Source organism: Phalangium opilio, unplaced genomic scaffold (assembly GCF_054372755.1).
Source record: "Phalangium opilio isolate 3A_F unplaced genomic scaffold, DU_Popi_V2 ptg000042l_1, whole genome shotgun sequence".
Classification (NCBI taxonomy): domain Eukaryota; kingdom Metazoa; phylum Arthropoda; class Arachnida; order Opiliones; family Phalangiidae; genus Phalangium; species Phalangium opilio.
The window spans coordinates 3,340,047-3,355,405 of NW_028324166.1; the positions used below are offsets into that span (position 1 = coordinate 3,340,047).

General features: G+C 34.8%; 2 long non-coding RNA genes across 2 annotated transcripts; both read right to left on the bottom strand.

Moving 5' to 3' along the window:
* Positions 1–8,682: 8,682 nt before the first annotated feature.
* On the bottom strand, positions 8,683–10,208 carry LOC149678402 (uncharacterized). Its single transcript, XR_016366262.1, has 3 exons — positions 10,110–10,208; positions 8,846–8,959; positions 8,683–8,772 (listed from the first exon to the last, which is right to left on the bottom strand). It is a non-coding gene; the product is annotated as an uncharacterized LOC149678402 (long non-coding RNA).
* A 2,643-nt stretch (positions 10,209–12,851) lies between these two features.
* On the bottom strand, positions 12,852–13,656 carry LOC149678403 (uncharacterized). The gene is made up of 2 exons (XR_016366263.1): positions 13,532–13,656; positions 12,852–13,143 (listed from the first exon to the last, which is right to left on the bottom strand). It is a non-coding gene; the product is annotated as an uncharacterized LOC149678403 (long non-coding RNA).
* Positions 13,657–15,359: the final 1,703 nt, after the last annotated feature.

The following is a 15,359-nucleotide window of genomic DNA, read 5'->3' on the forward strand; positions in this document are numbered from 1 at the left end:
TCTTTCTGTCGCATGGCAAAACATTTTGTATAATTGTCTCTTTCTAAAATTTTTGGTTAGACCCATCAGTTGGATAAATTGATTCGAAAAAAAATTTAATATTGCTAAAGTTCTCGAACTCTAACTCAAAACAATAACGTACCTTTCATTTTGATTCAATTGAATATGTAGGTTCTTGAGAAAACTACCAGTGTTTTAAGTATAGTTTTGGTCAGTCTATTATAATAATTTCTTCAATATTCTCTTTAGCTTGCTCAGATGATATTTATTGCTTGCTCATCTTATTCAGTGGTGTACGAGGGAACCAGTTTTAATTGGCGTAGGTAATTTATTTTAATGTAAATTATACGGTATATGTTTAATGTGAATAATAATGATACAGGTGTATTGTAGAGATTTTACGCAGTTTGAATTCCCAAAATTTATTTCGACCCTTTTTTAAATTTAATTAAAAAGAAATAAATAATTTGTGGATAACATATTTAAAGGAAAAGTTCAGGAGACATAACATTATACCTTAAAAGAATGGCCTTTTTCTAAATATAAAAGGAATTAAATATTAAACAAAATAAATAATCTCGAATTACAATATGATAATTAGCATTTAATTAGTCTTAAAAATAATCAAGGACTACGGCGCCATCCGCCATTGGTTTAGTGGCCTCTTCTAAATCGAATCTCTTACATGCATGATCGAGTGGGCTATGCCCTACCTTACCCTTACCACTCTCAGCCTGTGATAATTCAACCAATCCCTTTAAGGGTAAGGGGTTCCATTTTAGCAGATGTCACTAAACCAATGGAGGATGACGCGGTAGTTCTCGTTTTTAAGACTAATTAATGCTAATTATTTTGAAATAAGAGATCATTTATTTTAAAATTATCCCTTTTATATTTAGAAAAAGGTTGTTTTTTTAATGTTATAACCAAAGCGTGTATATTGGGAACCTATAACCAATCGGCGATCTTATTTCTCGAGTTAAAGACATCACATCTAGAGCACGTGACGTTTAAGGGTAGGTTTGTCATAGCACCGTTGCCCAATTACGAATCGAGTATAGTCATCCTAGCCATGACTTCTTTTAAAACCATGTTGATGTAAAAAATGACCTCATAGCAATTTTCAATAAATTCATATATTTTATTCGAGTAACATATAATTCAAATAGACATTTGCAGAGAAACCAAGGCGCAGGAGATGGGTCACCATGATAGGCTAGTTCCCTCGGGCCCAGAGACAACGCCAGACGGAGCTCGCGTTCGCTAGTCGACTCATACTGCCACTTGCGGTGCTTCTGGGTGCTAGGGAAATAGACTCTTGTGGCGGCCCAGGCCCCAGTGCTGTTTGCTTTTCATATGGTATCTCGGGAATGGTCTATTGGACAATGAACTCGTGGCACTTCAATTTCTCTTCGCTCTGCACTTTAGAAAAAAAGAGAAGAAACAATTAACATCACAAAATAACACCTTTTTTAATAATTATATAACTACTTTAGTAATAGTTGAATCGAAGTATTTTCTCATCTGATGTTCTTGGTATTTAGTTTCTCGTGGTACTTTGACTCTATACGCTCTGGTGATGCAGCAAAAGGTTTCCTTTATCTAAATAATACGAAATTAATTATAAGATCTTGTTATCTAATAGTTTGTTTACTCTAGGTTGAAAAAAGAATCAATTCATTTGCGTTTCAAGGTTCAAAAGTCGTCAGTAACCAAATTTCTGAACAAAACCAAACCAAGGTGATTTGTAATGTGGAACGCCAAATAGTCATGATCTATATTCGAGTAATTCCGCGGCTAAGGGCCGGAAATAGACACGGAATACTGGACATTGTCCAATAAAATTTTAAAATGTCGCAAATTTTTTTAAAAAACTAAGGCAGTCACTAGAAAAGTGACCAACAAATTTTTCCGAAATTTTGATAGCTGGACTATTAAGTTTCGACACTTTTTTTGGCGCACTCCAGTGGACAATGTCCCATAAATTTTCCAGTCAACGGGGGAGCAGGGATAAGGGAGTTGAGATGGATTGGAAATGATGAAGGGCGACCTACGGCACCGTATCTCGCGGCAGTGTACCTCGCGCACGCCCCTACCCTTCGGTAGGCGATTGCCAAGTGCTGCCGCGTAGCGCCATTTTATATGTACGAGAACTAGCTTCTTTTTTAGGATAGAGGGAGCGTCCTTTACAATTTCGTCCGGTACGACCCTACCTAATCGCTGAGGATGCTGGGAGGACTACATTGCCGTAGGTGGGGGTACAGAGGCAACGCTATAGGTATGGGGGTTTCCACTCCATTCCTCTCTCTTTCAAGGGGGGAGTCACTAAACACATGTGCTATAAGAAGTTGCTCTTATTTCGGGCCCTGTTCTTGAGACATCCGCGCTCAAACGGATAATACTACTTGAAGAACGTTTTATTGGTTTGCGCCACTTGGGCATCTGACTCACCTAATAAACTTAAATAATTTAATGATTATCGTAATATATGTGTGTTTTATTTTTTTAGATTATAGCTTTTTGCTGCAATTATGCTTTTCCACGGAAAGTGTTTTATTGACACCGTAAAGGCAATTTCCGAATTTATAAACGTTCTTCTTGCATATAAAATTAAAATAGACAAACCTTGCTGCTAATGGTCTGTTTACCGTGGCATATCGAGTCGTCCTTCCAACAGGTTTCATTGTTCGGTAACGTGTTTTGAAACAAATCCTACGATAATTTTTCGAAACTGTTTCAAATCAAATATAGTAAAGAAAAGAAAGTAAAGATTTTTAGACTTACTAATAGAACTTTCTGCATGCACTTAAGTCTTTCGTTAATTTTTGCCTTCTCTTCAGCTGCAACGAGAATTTCAAGTGATATTTGTCGGATATTATGAATAAATCATGTAATCGACATAAAGACCAGGGATAGATGTAATTTTAGAAGCAAGAATGGGGAACGGTTAGTATTTACTTTAGTCCGACTCATAGCCCAGTACAGAGCCCCTAGTAGCTAAAAGTACTACGTCAGTTTAAGTTAGCTTGTTTGAATCCCAAGAGTATTAGTTTAGGATAGCTTTAGCGATTTTAATCCCAATAGTATTTGCCCAGATTATTTTTGATTATTTGAACGCCAAACGTACTAGGTCAAGTGAGGTTACGTTATTTAGGTTGTGTTGTACCCCAATAGTATTAGGTTTGGTTGTTTGTACCTCAACAGTATTCGGTTTGGTTATTTGAACCCCAAATATTAGGTGCACGTCACCGGGACGGAGGGGTATGAATGAAGAGGCGGGTCATAGCAACACAGGTAAAAGAATTACGCATTTTTCGCCGTCCCCGTCAGCAACGTCATCAAAACGCAGTTTAAGTGAGCCAATAAGATAATTTAAACTTTCCATTACGTGTTGGAGGGGGGGCTCTAAATTGGGCTATCAGTCGGACTGAAGTAAATACTAACCGGTCTCCATTCCTACTTCTAAAATTAAATCTATCCCTGATAAAATGTGTGAAGTTTTCCGGTTCTAAGAAAGAAATAAAGTATTTATTATTGTTTTTACTTACGCGTTCTCTTTTCAGTCTTTTGATTTTTCAGTTCGGATTTCAAAACTGAGCAGTAAGCGTTATAAGTCTGATACCCAAAATTGGCTTCAAACTTTTGGTAACCAGGGCAGATTTCATCCGCCTCGGATTTCACGATCGATATTGAGATCAAAATTATCATCGGGAAAAGAATCGTCGTTACAAAGAAGTTCTCCATTTTCGTGTCGTTAACGCTGGCGTTCTATGGTAGATTTGCTTTTCAAGTCACGAGAAAGAGTGAGCATTATTCACAATCCAGTTGAATATATATTTTTTAATCCCTAGTAATGTGCATTGAGAGCTTAAGCTATGATATTATTTGTCTGTGGGTCTGTTTGTTTTCAGCTGTTTATGCAAATGAGACATTTGGAAAGAATAATGAGAGGCTACATAGTGAGTCTTATCAACTTGTTCTTTATGTAAACCTGGCTTAAGCTCATTGGCTAGAGTAGGTTAACTCACTAATGCGTCATAGCGTAGTCGGCTGTCTTCGAAACTCATTGAGCTGTCAGGAAGAAAGAGCATCGTCTGATTTTTGTCATCGCAACGTTTGATATTTGTCACAGCATCAGGGTTTGTTATTAAATTTCCCGTACATCTGGTATATTGTGCTGTCACGAAGAAATCTCATCGTATGAAATGTTCCCTACCGTTGCGTATATTGTAATATACAGGCCTTTGTACTTATTTGTTATGCTAAGGAAAATATAAGAAACTGCGTGAAATATCGCTGCCAGTACGTCAACATTCAACTCTTAATCCTAGGTTTCTATATTTTAATTTCTACGTTATTATTTCAGTGGGATTTATGTGAGCTACGAATAAAGTTAAACCAAAAATAAAAATCAATTCCAGAAAGGTCTCGATTAAAAACTAAAAAAATATTTAGAAGAATTAAAACGAGGATTATCAACATTATGAATGAAATGAAACCAAATTTGGCGTAAATTTTCGAAGTGTTTTTTCCCGTGTTTTCCCTCATGTTTAAATATTTGTTAAGCATATTTTTGGAATCAGAAGAAATAAATAATTAGCATTTAATTAGTCTTAAAAATAATCAAGGACTACTTCGCAGCCGCCATTAAAACAATATTGGTTAAAAAAATTGTCTCATTGCAAATTTAAATAAATCAAAATATTTTATTCAACATTTTATTGGAGTAACATATTAATTAGACAATGAACTGGTGGCACTTCAATAAATTTTCTGCGCTCTGCATTTTTGAAGGAAAAGCAATCAATATCACTAAAAATGTCACCCGCTTTCCGTAAATATTTAATGGACTTCTGATATAACTATACCTTAGTCCTGTAAATTGATTGGGCGACTTTCATTATCTTATTTGCCCCATTGTATTTTTCTGATGGTACATTGAATCTGTCTGATACTAATGGTACTTTGGTTCTATATGCTCTAACGATGCAGCAAACGACTTTGGCAGTCTAAAAATATTCGAAAATTCATTACAAGAACGTTTCATCTCTATGATGAAAAAGTTAAATTCATTTGAAGGTTAAAAAGTTGAAGATAAATTTATGGCCACTCGCATCAGTTACCAAATTTCTTAATAAAAACCAAACCAGGGTGGCTTGAATCGTTTATATAAGGAAAAGTTTTTGAATCCCAAAATATGAACAAAGTTTCTTTTTTTTTTTTTTGGTAATAATTTGGCCCAACTACCTTAAATATTTTGAAGTTTGAGACCTTATAGGCTAGTACCGAATTTGTACACGATTTTCTTTTCTAAAAAATTTCAAGTTGGGGAAGCCAAATAAACCTCTCCGAGTCGAGACGAGGTTTTACTTAAATAACTAAATAAATGTAATTGATATTAATTATTTTAATCGTCAGTAATTTACCGTAATATTAGTTAAATGGTTTTAAGAAAATTTATTCCTAAAATTGTTTTAAACATAGCTATTGTTGACGTTTGAATTTTAGTGTATGCCTCTTTAAGAAATTTTGTAAATTTAGAGAATACGAAAAGCCGCAATTCGGAGAACATTGGGAGGCTAGACGTTTCTCGTAACCCTAGCCGATTGCCGCGTACATCTTATCCCTATAATGGAGTAGATGTAAATATTGCTAGCGGTAGACGGCCGAACTAGATTCAAGCAGCCGCGTCCGTGTTCCGCGGCTTTAGGTTGAGGGGAAGGGGGTAGGAAATGTTTTTGGAACTCGACCAATTTTTTTCTCTCTAGTGTAGGCGCGTGGGAAGCGGCATAAAATCCTCAAATTTGTTCACTAGTGCCAGGATCTATTAGTACCAATGCTAGAGCACTTGTTCTAGTCCCTTATCCTACATCTGGTCCAGTGATATCATCGTCACTCGGAATGGTAAAAAGAGGCAAACCTTATCAGAGGTCATAAAATCATTGCATATAGAGTCGTCGTTCCAACAGGATTCGTTGTTCAGTAACGTGTTTTGAAAAAAATCCTACGATAATTTTTTTCGAAACTGTTTGAAATCAAATATCGAAAAACTAATTGAAGATTGTAGACTTACTAAAAGAATTTTCTTATGGCACTTTTTATAATCGATTTCTTTTTTATCCTGTTCAGCTGATATGAGAATTTTAAGGAATATTAGTCGGGAGTTAATAATAAATCATGTAGGCCTAGTCGACATAAAGAGCTAAACCGAAGGCGATTTTGTCGTTTTCTTGGGAAATAATGTCCACAGGTTTCTGCCTATTTCACAATATGATAGGTTTGGTTATTTGAATTACAATAGAATTAGGTTGGAATAGGTTAGATTATTTGAATTCCAATGTATTAGATATGGTTAAGTTATTTAGGTAAAAAGTTAGGTTTGGTTATTTAGGTTTTGATAATTGAAACCCTGGTTAGGTTCGATTATTTGAACCCAAATATTATTAAGTCAGGTTAAGTTGGCTTTAAGAACCCAAATTGGATTAGGTCAGGTTCATGGTTATATGAACCCAAATTGCATTAGATCAGATAAATTTAAATTAGATATGTTTGGTTAATTAAACTGAATTTTATGTGGTTAGATTAAGTTATTTGAATTCCATTATAGTATTAGGTCAGTTCTGGTTACCAGATTGAATACAATGCAAGAAATTGTCCACTATATATTTTTTTTACTTCATTTACTTACTCATTTGATGTTTCACTTCGGATTTCAAAAGTCTGCAGTAAGACCTAATCGACTCAAACGCATAATTTACTTCAAAACTATAGCCATCAATGCAGAGGTCATCCTCTTCAGATCTCACGATCGAAATTATGATAAAAATTATCATGACAAAGAAATTCTCCATTTTCATGTTGTTAACGCTGACGTTCTATGGCGGATTGTGTTCACGAGTCACGAGAAAGAATGAGACGTATTCTTAATTCAGTTGTATATTTAATTTTTAAACCCCTAGTAATGCGCATATGAGAATTAATGCTATGATTTGACTTGTCTGTTGGTCTGTGTGTTTCAAGCGGTATTCGCAAATGAGATATACGTGGAAAGATTAAGGAGATGTACCGTAGTGAGTTTTATCAACTTGTTTTTGTAAAGTTGGCGCACGATCATTGGTTAAAGTTCATTAAAAACTCATTAAAAATCATATCGTAATGGGTTGGTTGCTTTCAAAACTGGTATAATTGTTTATTGTGCTGTCAAGAAAGATGTCACCCTATGAAAAATATAGTACCATTATTTAAAACGCAATTCTTATTTAAAAAGTAATATTTTAAAGATCCCATTAATTATGTCTATTACTGCAAATACAATAATGACTTTTCAATAATTTCAAAAAAATCACATTATAAAACGTTAGATGTACCAACAAGAAATTCCATCCCCTCAAAACGAGAAAAAAACCTAAATAAATTCTCATATTTTATTCTCATATTTTTGGAGTAACATATTACACCTCGAACTCAAAGCACTTCAATATTTTTTCATTGATCTGCAATTTGAAGGAAAAAGCAATTAACATCATAAAAAACACTCGATTTCAAAAAAGATTTAATTACTTTATTCTTTGTTGATAACATAAATTATTTATTTCATTTTCTTAAATGATAGTGCAATTAGGAAATTTCTGTTAGCATTTGAGTTGTTGAAGATTAAGAGTTTTCAAACGCAACGCGAGTGCATATGCAACCGGCTGGTTCAGGTCCACAAAGACTCACGTCACCACCGGGACGAACTCTAAGACGCGTCAAAAGTTCCATATGACGCAACTCGCGGTGCAGCCCCAGTCAATTGGGTCGATCTCGGCAAGGCCGATTGATCAATATGGTGCACGCCAAGAGACAAGATAGCGGCGATAGCGTAGAACAGCACGAAAACAAATTGAATTATGTTATAAGAACTCATGTGAAAAATTGACCGAATCTTTAAGTTATTTGATCTTTTATCCTGTTCATAAATGGGAAGAATTCAAAGTACCTCACAGTTTTCCCCATCTTTTGCTCTGACCTCAACCTTACAGTGTAATTCAAGTGAACGCCATAATTTCCCTTGCCTGCCGGAGACAGGCTTAAAAGGTGAATATGTATAACAAGTTGGAAAACCAAAATCAACATCTCCGAGTCGAGATGAGTGCTATCTACTCAATTAAGAGGTTTTTCTTAAATAACTAAATAAATATAAATATAATTTATATTAATTATTTCAGCGCGTGTGTAATAGGAACCTACAACCAATCAGTGGTGTTATTTCTCGATTTAATAGACATCACGTCTAGAGCTCGTGACGTTTTCTTTCACGTTTTTGTACAATTTCTTTATTTCTTAAAGGGAGGGTGAAGTAAAAAATCAAGTGATTTTTTATCGATTCTTCTACTAATTATAAGACCAGTCTGCATAGTGAAACATTAATGGAAATATCTCCGAATGATTTTAAAATTCAAATTAGGTTCAGATTTTAAGGATAATTTTAAATAAGGACCTCTGACCAATCGCGTAACGCCCAGCCTTTTTATTAACAAAATCCTCGTGGCACGCTCCATGCCGAATAAAATTTATCACGAGATTTGATAAAAATTTGCGCTCGACGTGACAATCGTGGCGTAGGTATTCTAGCTTAATTTTGATATTGTAGCCATGACTTCTATAAAAACAATATTGGTTAAAAAATTATCTCATTGCAAATTTCAATAAATTCAAATATTTTATTCAACATTTTATTGGAGTAACATATTAGGCAATGAACTGGTGGCACTTAACTAAATTTTCTGCGCTCTGCAGTTTTGAAGGAAAAGCAATCAATATCACAAAAAAATGTCAACCGCTTTCCGTAAATATATAACTATACCTTAGTCCTGTAAATTGATTGGGCGACTTTCATTAGCTCATTTGCCCAGTTGTCTGTTTCTGATGGTACTTTGGTTCTATATGCTCTGGCGATGCAGCAAATGACTTTGCCTGTCTAAAAATATTCGAAATTCATTACAAGAACTTTTTATCTCTATGTTGAAAAAGTTAATTCATTTGCGTTTGAAGGTTAAAAAGTCGAAAATAAATTTATGGCCACTCACATCAGTTACCAAATTTCTTAATAAAAGCCAAACCAGGGTTGTTTGAAACATTTATATAAGGAAAAATTGTTCAACCCCAAAATATGAACAAAGTTTCTTTTTTTTTTGGTAATAATTTGGCCCGACTAACTACCTAAAAGTTTGAGACCATATAGGCTAGTACCAGAAGAAAATGAGCTAGTACCGAATTTCTTGGCTAAAATATTTACAAGTTGGGCAACCAAAATAAACCATTAGACGAGGTTTTACTTAAATAGCTAAATAAATGTAATTGATATTAATTATTTTAATCGTCAGTAATTTACCTTAATATTTGTTAAATGGTTTTATGAAAATTTATTCCTAAAATTTATTTTAAACATAGCTATTGTTGACGTTTGAATTCTAGCGTAAATTTCGTAAATTTAGGGGATACGAAAAGCCGCAATTGCGTGAACATTTGGTGGAAGCCCTACCATTGGGTGGCTAGACGTTTCTCGTAACCCTAGCCGATCGCCATACACATCTTAACCCTATAATGGAGTAAATGTAAATATTGCTTTCTTTGACCTGCGAACGAGGTCCGAATATTGCAAACACGTTTGCTACGATTTTCCAACAGCAAACGCAGTAGCAGACACACAAACACATATACGTCCAGCGGAAGTAAGATAAGGGACTAGAAGTATGGAGCTAACCAAATTGTTGGCGAAAGTGAATATTCTTGATAACACACCAACGGTTGGCCCTCTGGTTGCGGTTTCTGAATTCTCCCTCCAAAACGTGAGACGCTCGCGGTGGTAGACGGCCGAACTAGATTCAAGCACCCGCGTCCGTGTTCCGCGGCTTTAGGATGAGGGGAAGGGGATAGCAAATGTTTTGGAACTCGACCAATTTTTTTCTCTCTAGTGTAGGAGCGATGGAAGCGGCCAATAAAATCCTCAAATTTGTTCACTAGTGCCAGGATCTACTACCAATGCTAGAGCTCTTTACTTCTAGTCCCTTATCCTACTTCTGGTCCAGTGATATCATCGTCACTCGGAATGGTAAAAAGAGGCAAACCTTATCTGAGCGCGAAAAATCATAGCATAACGAATCGTCGTTCCAACAGGATTCGTTGTTTGGTAACGTGTTTTGAAAAAAATCCTACGAATTTTTTTTCGAACTGTTTGAAATCAAATATCGAAAAGTAATTGAAGATTGTAGACTTACCAAAAGAATTTTCTTATGGCACCTTTTATAATCGATTTCTTTTTTATCCTGTTCAGCTGATATGAGAATTTCAAGGAATATTAGTCGGGAATTAATAATAAATCATGTAGGCCTAGTCGACATAAAGAGCTAAACCGAAGGCGATTTTGTCGTTTTCTCGCAAAATAATGTCCACAGGTTTCGGCCTATTTCACTAATATTTAGTATTAGCTAATGATATGATAGGTTTGGTTATTTGAATTACAATAATATTAGATAAGGTTAAGTTATTTAGGTTTTGTTAATTGAAATCCAATGGTAAAAAGTTAGGTTAGGTTAGGTTAATTAGGTTTTGTTAATTGAAACCCTGGTTAGGTTCGATTATTTGAACGCAAATATTATTAAGTCAGGTTCAGTGTGGCTATATGAACCCAAATTGTATTAGGTCAGGTTAAGTTCATGGTTAAATGAACCCAAATTGTATTAGATCAGGTAAATTTAAATTAGATAGGTTTGGTTAATTAAACTCAATTTAATGCGGTCAGGTTAGGTTTAGTTATTTCAACTCCATTAATATTAGGTCAGTTCTGGTTACCAGATTAAATACAATGTAAGAAATTGTCCAGTTTTAAGAAAAAAAAAATATATATATTTTTATTTCTACTTCTAATTTTACTTACTCAAAAGTCTGCAGTAAGACAAAACCGTCACACGCGCATTATATCCTTCAAAACTTTCGCCACCGCAAAGATAATCCTCTTCGGATTTCACGATCGAAATTGTGATAAAAATTATCATCGAGAAAAGAATCTTCGTTACAAAGAAGTTCTCCATTTTCACGTTGTTAACGCTGACGTTCTATGGCGGATTTTGTTCACAAGTCACGAGAAAGAATGAGACGAAACCTTAATTCAGTTGAATATTTATTTTTTAAACCCCTACTAATGAGCATTTGAGAATTAATGCTATGATTTGACTTGTCTGTTGGTTTGTGTGTTTCTAGCGGTATTCGCAAATGAGATATATGTGGAAAGATTAAGGAGATGTGCCGTAGTGAGTTTTATCAACTTGTTTTTGTAAAGTTGGCGCACGATCATTGGTTAAAGTTCATAAACTCATTAAAAAGTCATATCGTAATGGGTTGGTTGCTTTCAAAACTCGTATAATTGTTCATTGTGCTGTCATGAAAAATGTCATCGTATGAAAAATATGGTACCATTATTTAAAACGCAATTCTTATTTAAAATGTAATATTTTAAAGATCTCATTAATCATGTCTATTACTGCAAATACAATAATGACTTTTCAATCATTTCAAAAAAAATCACATTATAAAACGTTAGATGTACCAACAAGAAATTCCATCCCCTCAAAACAAAAAAAAACCTAAATAAATTCAAATATTTTATTCTCATATTTTTGGAGTAACATATTACACCTCGAACTCGAAGCACTTCAATATTTTTTTTTTTGATCTGAAATTTGAAGGAAAAAGCAATTAACGTCATAAAAAACACTCGATTTCAATAAAGATTTAATTACTTTATTCTTTGTTGATAACATAAATTATTTATTTCAGTTTCCTAAATGATAGTGCAATTAGGAAATTTCTGTTAGCATTTGAGTTGTTGAAGACTAAGAGTTTTCAAACGCAACGCGAGTGCATATGCAACCGGCTGGTTCAGGTCCACAAAGCCCCCCCCCCCATCCTTTGAGTGAGAGGGAATTTCGAATTTTTTTCCCCTCTGCGCATGGACGAAATTTCAAACCCACCACTCAGCATTCTTCGGAGAGATATAGTTCCTTTTCCCCACGTGACCCACTCAATTTAGAGTACAGCATATTTGGTGCCAAGCTTTTTGGCACAGTTGGGAATCCATAATTCGTTAGTATCATAAGTAACATAATAACCATAAGTATGACAATTAGCCAAAACTAACTATAAACCTATTTTCGGACCTTTTACGTCATCATAAGTTCGCGCCCAGCACAGAGACCCCTAGCGGTGGAAAATGAAGCGACTTCCGCCTCATATTGAAAATCCGGTTCAGAGTTTTAAAGAGACGCCATTGAAATTTGAGTCGACGGTCCTAAGCCTTGGTTATATAGTTGATTTGTATTGACTTTTTACCGATTTTAGCGCGACCACATTACGAAGTTGAAAATTGCACTGGGTAGGTTTAGTTACCGAATATTTAGACTTCAAAAGGCTTATAATTTTTGGTGCTGAAATATCCGACTTTCAAAGTGAAACATACAAACACCGCGACCCTGCGAGCTTGTACAATAAATAGCAGACGAGCTATTTCCGACACAAATACGTTCAAGGAGAAGGTTTATTGTGATTGGCTAATATTGTAGAACTACGTCATTCGCCAAAGACCAGCATGAAGTACTCGACGGGGTTGCAAGTCCTGGCCTGATGTAAGTGAGAGTGTCAGTGTTGATTATAGGTTTCATTTTGAAATTTGCATTATTACAACAGGAAGAATCATACTTATGTTTATTATGTTACTTATGTTAGTATTTAAACAATACTTACGAATATAATAAAACAAAATTTCAGATAAATTTAAAATTTTTTTATTGTTTTGCAGAAAAATTATAATTTCTTTCATTTTCTGAAAACATACTACATAATCCAATTAACAAATTTTTTCTCGTGAAATTATACTGTTAACATTTGAAGTACCAAAACTTAACAGTTCTCCCACGCGAAGCAATTGCATCTGCAACCGCTGGGTTGGCTTCCACACTTGCTCAAGTCACCCTTAATAGCTCCACTAGCGCGACAAGCGTTCCAGACACCGCAGCTCAAGGTGCAGCCCCAGCTAATTTGGGCCTCGGCAATGCTGACCAACATGGTGCACACCAAGATGGCGGCGAGAGCGTAGCAAATGGTGGCCTGTGATAATCATCACGTAATTATGTTATAAAAAATTACCAGGGATAGATTTAATTTGAGAAGTAGGAATGGAGAACAGAGTAATCATAGTCCCGGACCCCCTTCCACGGGACGGAGGGGTATGAAATAAGAGGCGGGTCATAGTGACAGAGGTAAAAAGGAAATGCGTACTTTTCGCCGTCCCCGTCCGCAACGTCATCAAAACGTAGTTTAAATGAGCCAATAAGATAATTTAAACTTTTCGTTACGTGTTAGAGAGAGGGGCTCTATACTGGGTGGTCTATGTGTTGGACTGAAGTAAATACTAACCGTTCCGTTCTCCATTCCTACTTCTAAAATTAAATCTATCCCTGCAATTACTATGTCATGACAAATGAATTTTACGCACCTTCATTTTCGTTTAATTGAACCGTTAGGTTTTCAAAGAAAATACCAAACTGTTTCAAAAACCTTTTTCGCGTCTTTTATAGTCGTTTTCTTATCATTCTTTTAGGTCTTTCTCAGATAGTAATTCGAAGATTATGTATTAATATTTTAATCTTGGATAATGAAGAAGTAACTGGTAAGACAGTGGCTGTTGGTCTAAGGTAATAGTTAAATTATAAGAAACATGGGTAAAATTGAATTAGGCTTGCTGTCACTGTTTGGGAGAAAAAGTATGTTGAGTGTGTGTCACTACACATAGCGTGCACCTATAGCAATGAAACACCCTGTATAGCAATGAAATCTGAATCTATTTTTAAATTTAAAATAATTCCCAGACAATTTCTGGGTGTTTTATTGCCTAATAATTAGTAGAAGAATTGATTACTATAATAGGAATATCATAATTAAATTTTAACTGATAAGACGCAATTTTCTGTTTTATTTTTGTAACCATTATTGAAAAAGGTAATTGTACCAGTTGTATTCCAGTCCATTATAAAATGTCCTTTCTTTCATTACCATCATATTCGCTGTTAATTTTCCCAATATTATCTCAGGACATTTGTATTTTTTCCCTAGGGTTTGCATATTGTGGGAAATGAACAGATTATTAGTAGATAAACAAATTGAAGTAAACCTTTATGGAAATTTTGATAGTTTACTCTTGAAGAACCGGGGTAGTATTTCTTATTTTCATAATTTAATATCAGAAATATATTAGGCCTAATTCCCATTTTTGAATAATTTTCATAGACCTTTAAATAATTTTTAACAAAGATTTAGGGTAGGAATTAGTTTTGCAGCCCAAGGCTTGACAATACACGTAACAGGTGAGACCAATATCTTTGACCAGGAATACATTCTTCTACTTGGAATATTTAAGAAGCCATAGGCCTAACACTAATATCTGATTGAAGGTAAGGGGAAGGGCTTAAAACTATATTTGTTGTAAAGTGGCCAAGATGGCGACTTTGAGTCGGTTATACTATTTTTGGACGGTATAAAAATTGTTTTGAAATGACTCATAAGGGGGAAAGGTGATGGGTTTTATGGCTTTTCGTTTGAATTCTTAAGATATTGTAACCTGAAGGTAGAATGATTTTGTACGCGAAAGAGAGAGGAACTCCTATATCGGCAGAAAATGGTTTACCAAATTTGAATGTACAAAATAAATAGTTTGTTTTACTAAATATAGTCATTTATTGAAGTTTATAAATTGAAAGAAGCTGCGTCTAAACAATATTAAACCGCCCGCTCCTTCTTCGCTTTTCATTATTGGTTATTCACCCTAGATTTACTCGTTTACACGAAGCAAAGAGAACTTGCTTACATTCGGGTTCGGTGAGAAGCTGGTCGATAGGTACCTCAATGTCACTTGACTTCTAAGTTGAAATAAATTAATCGTGACGTCAGCAGCGACTGTTTCTAAGCCTCCTCCCCTTTAGTTCAAACAAAAGGACCAGAAAATGGAAATTTTTATATTCCTAGTAAAGGATATGTATCTCTGTATTGCTGTTTTGACATATTTAAGAAATTTAAAATGAAGTCCTTCATACGTCAACCAACAAAATGCAATAAAACAGTACAAACTATGCTTGTACTAGAATATCAAAGTCAAAATGGACACTCCATTTATTTTTTGGAATAAAATCACTCAAACGACAAAAACAACAGCCGAAACGTTGTTTCGTAATATAAAATCACAGTCAAAATGAAACGGGTTTTACCAGAAGTTAATAACTTCTTATCCTGGGAAGTATTGGACACTAAAGCTTTATATAGTATCCATC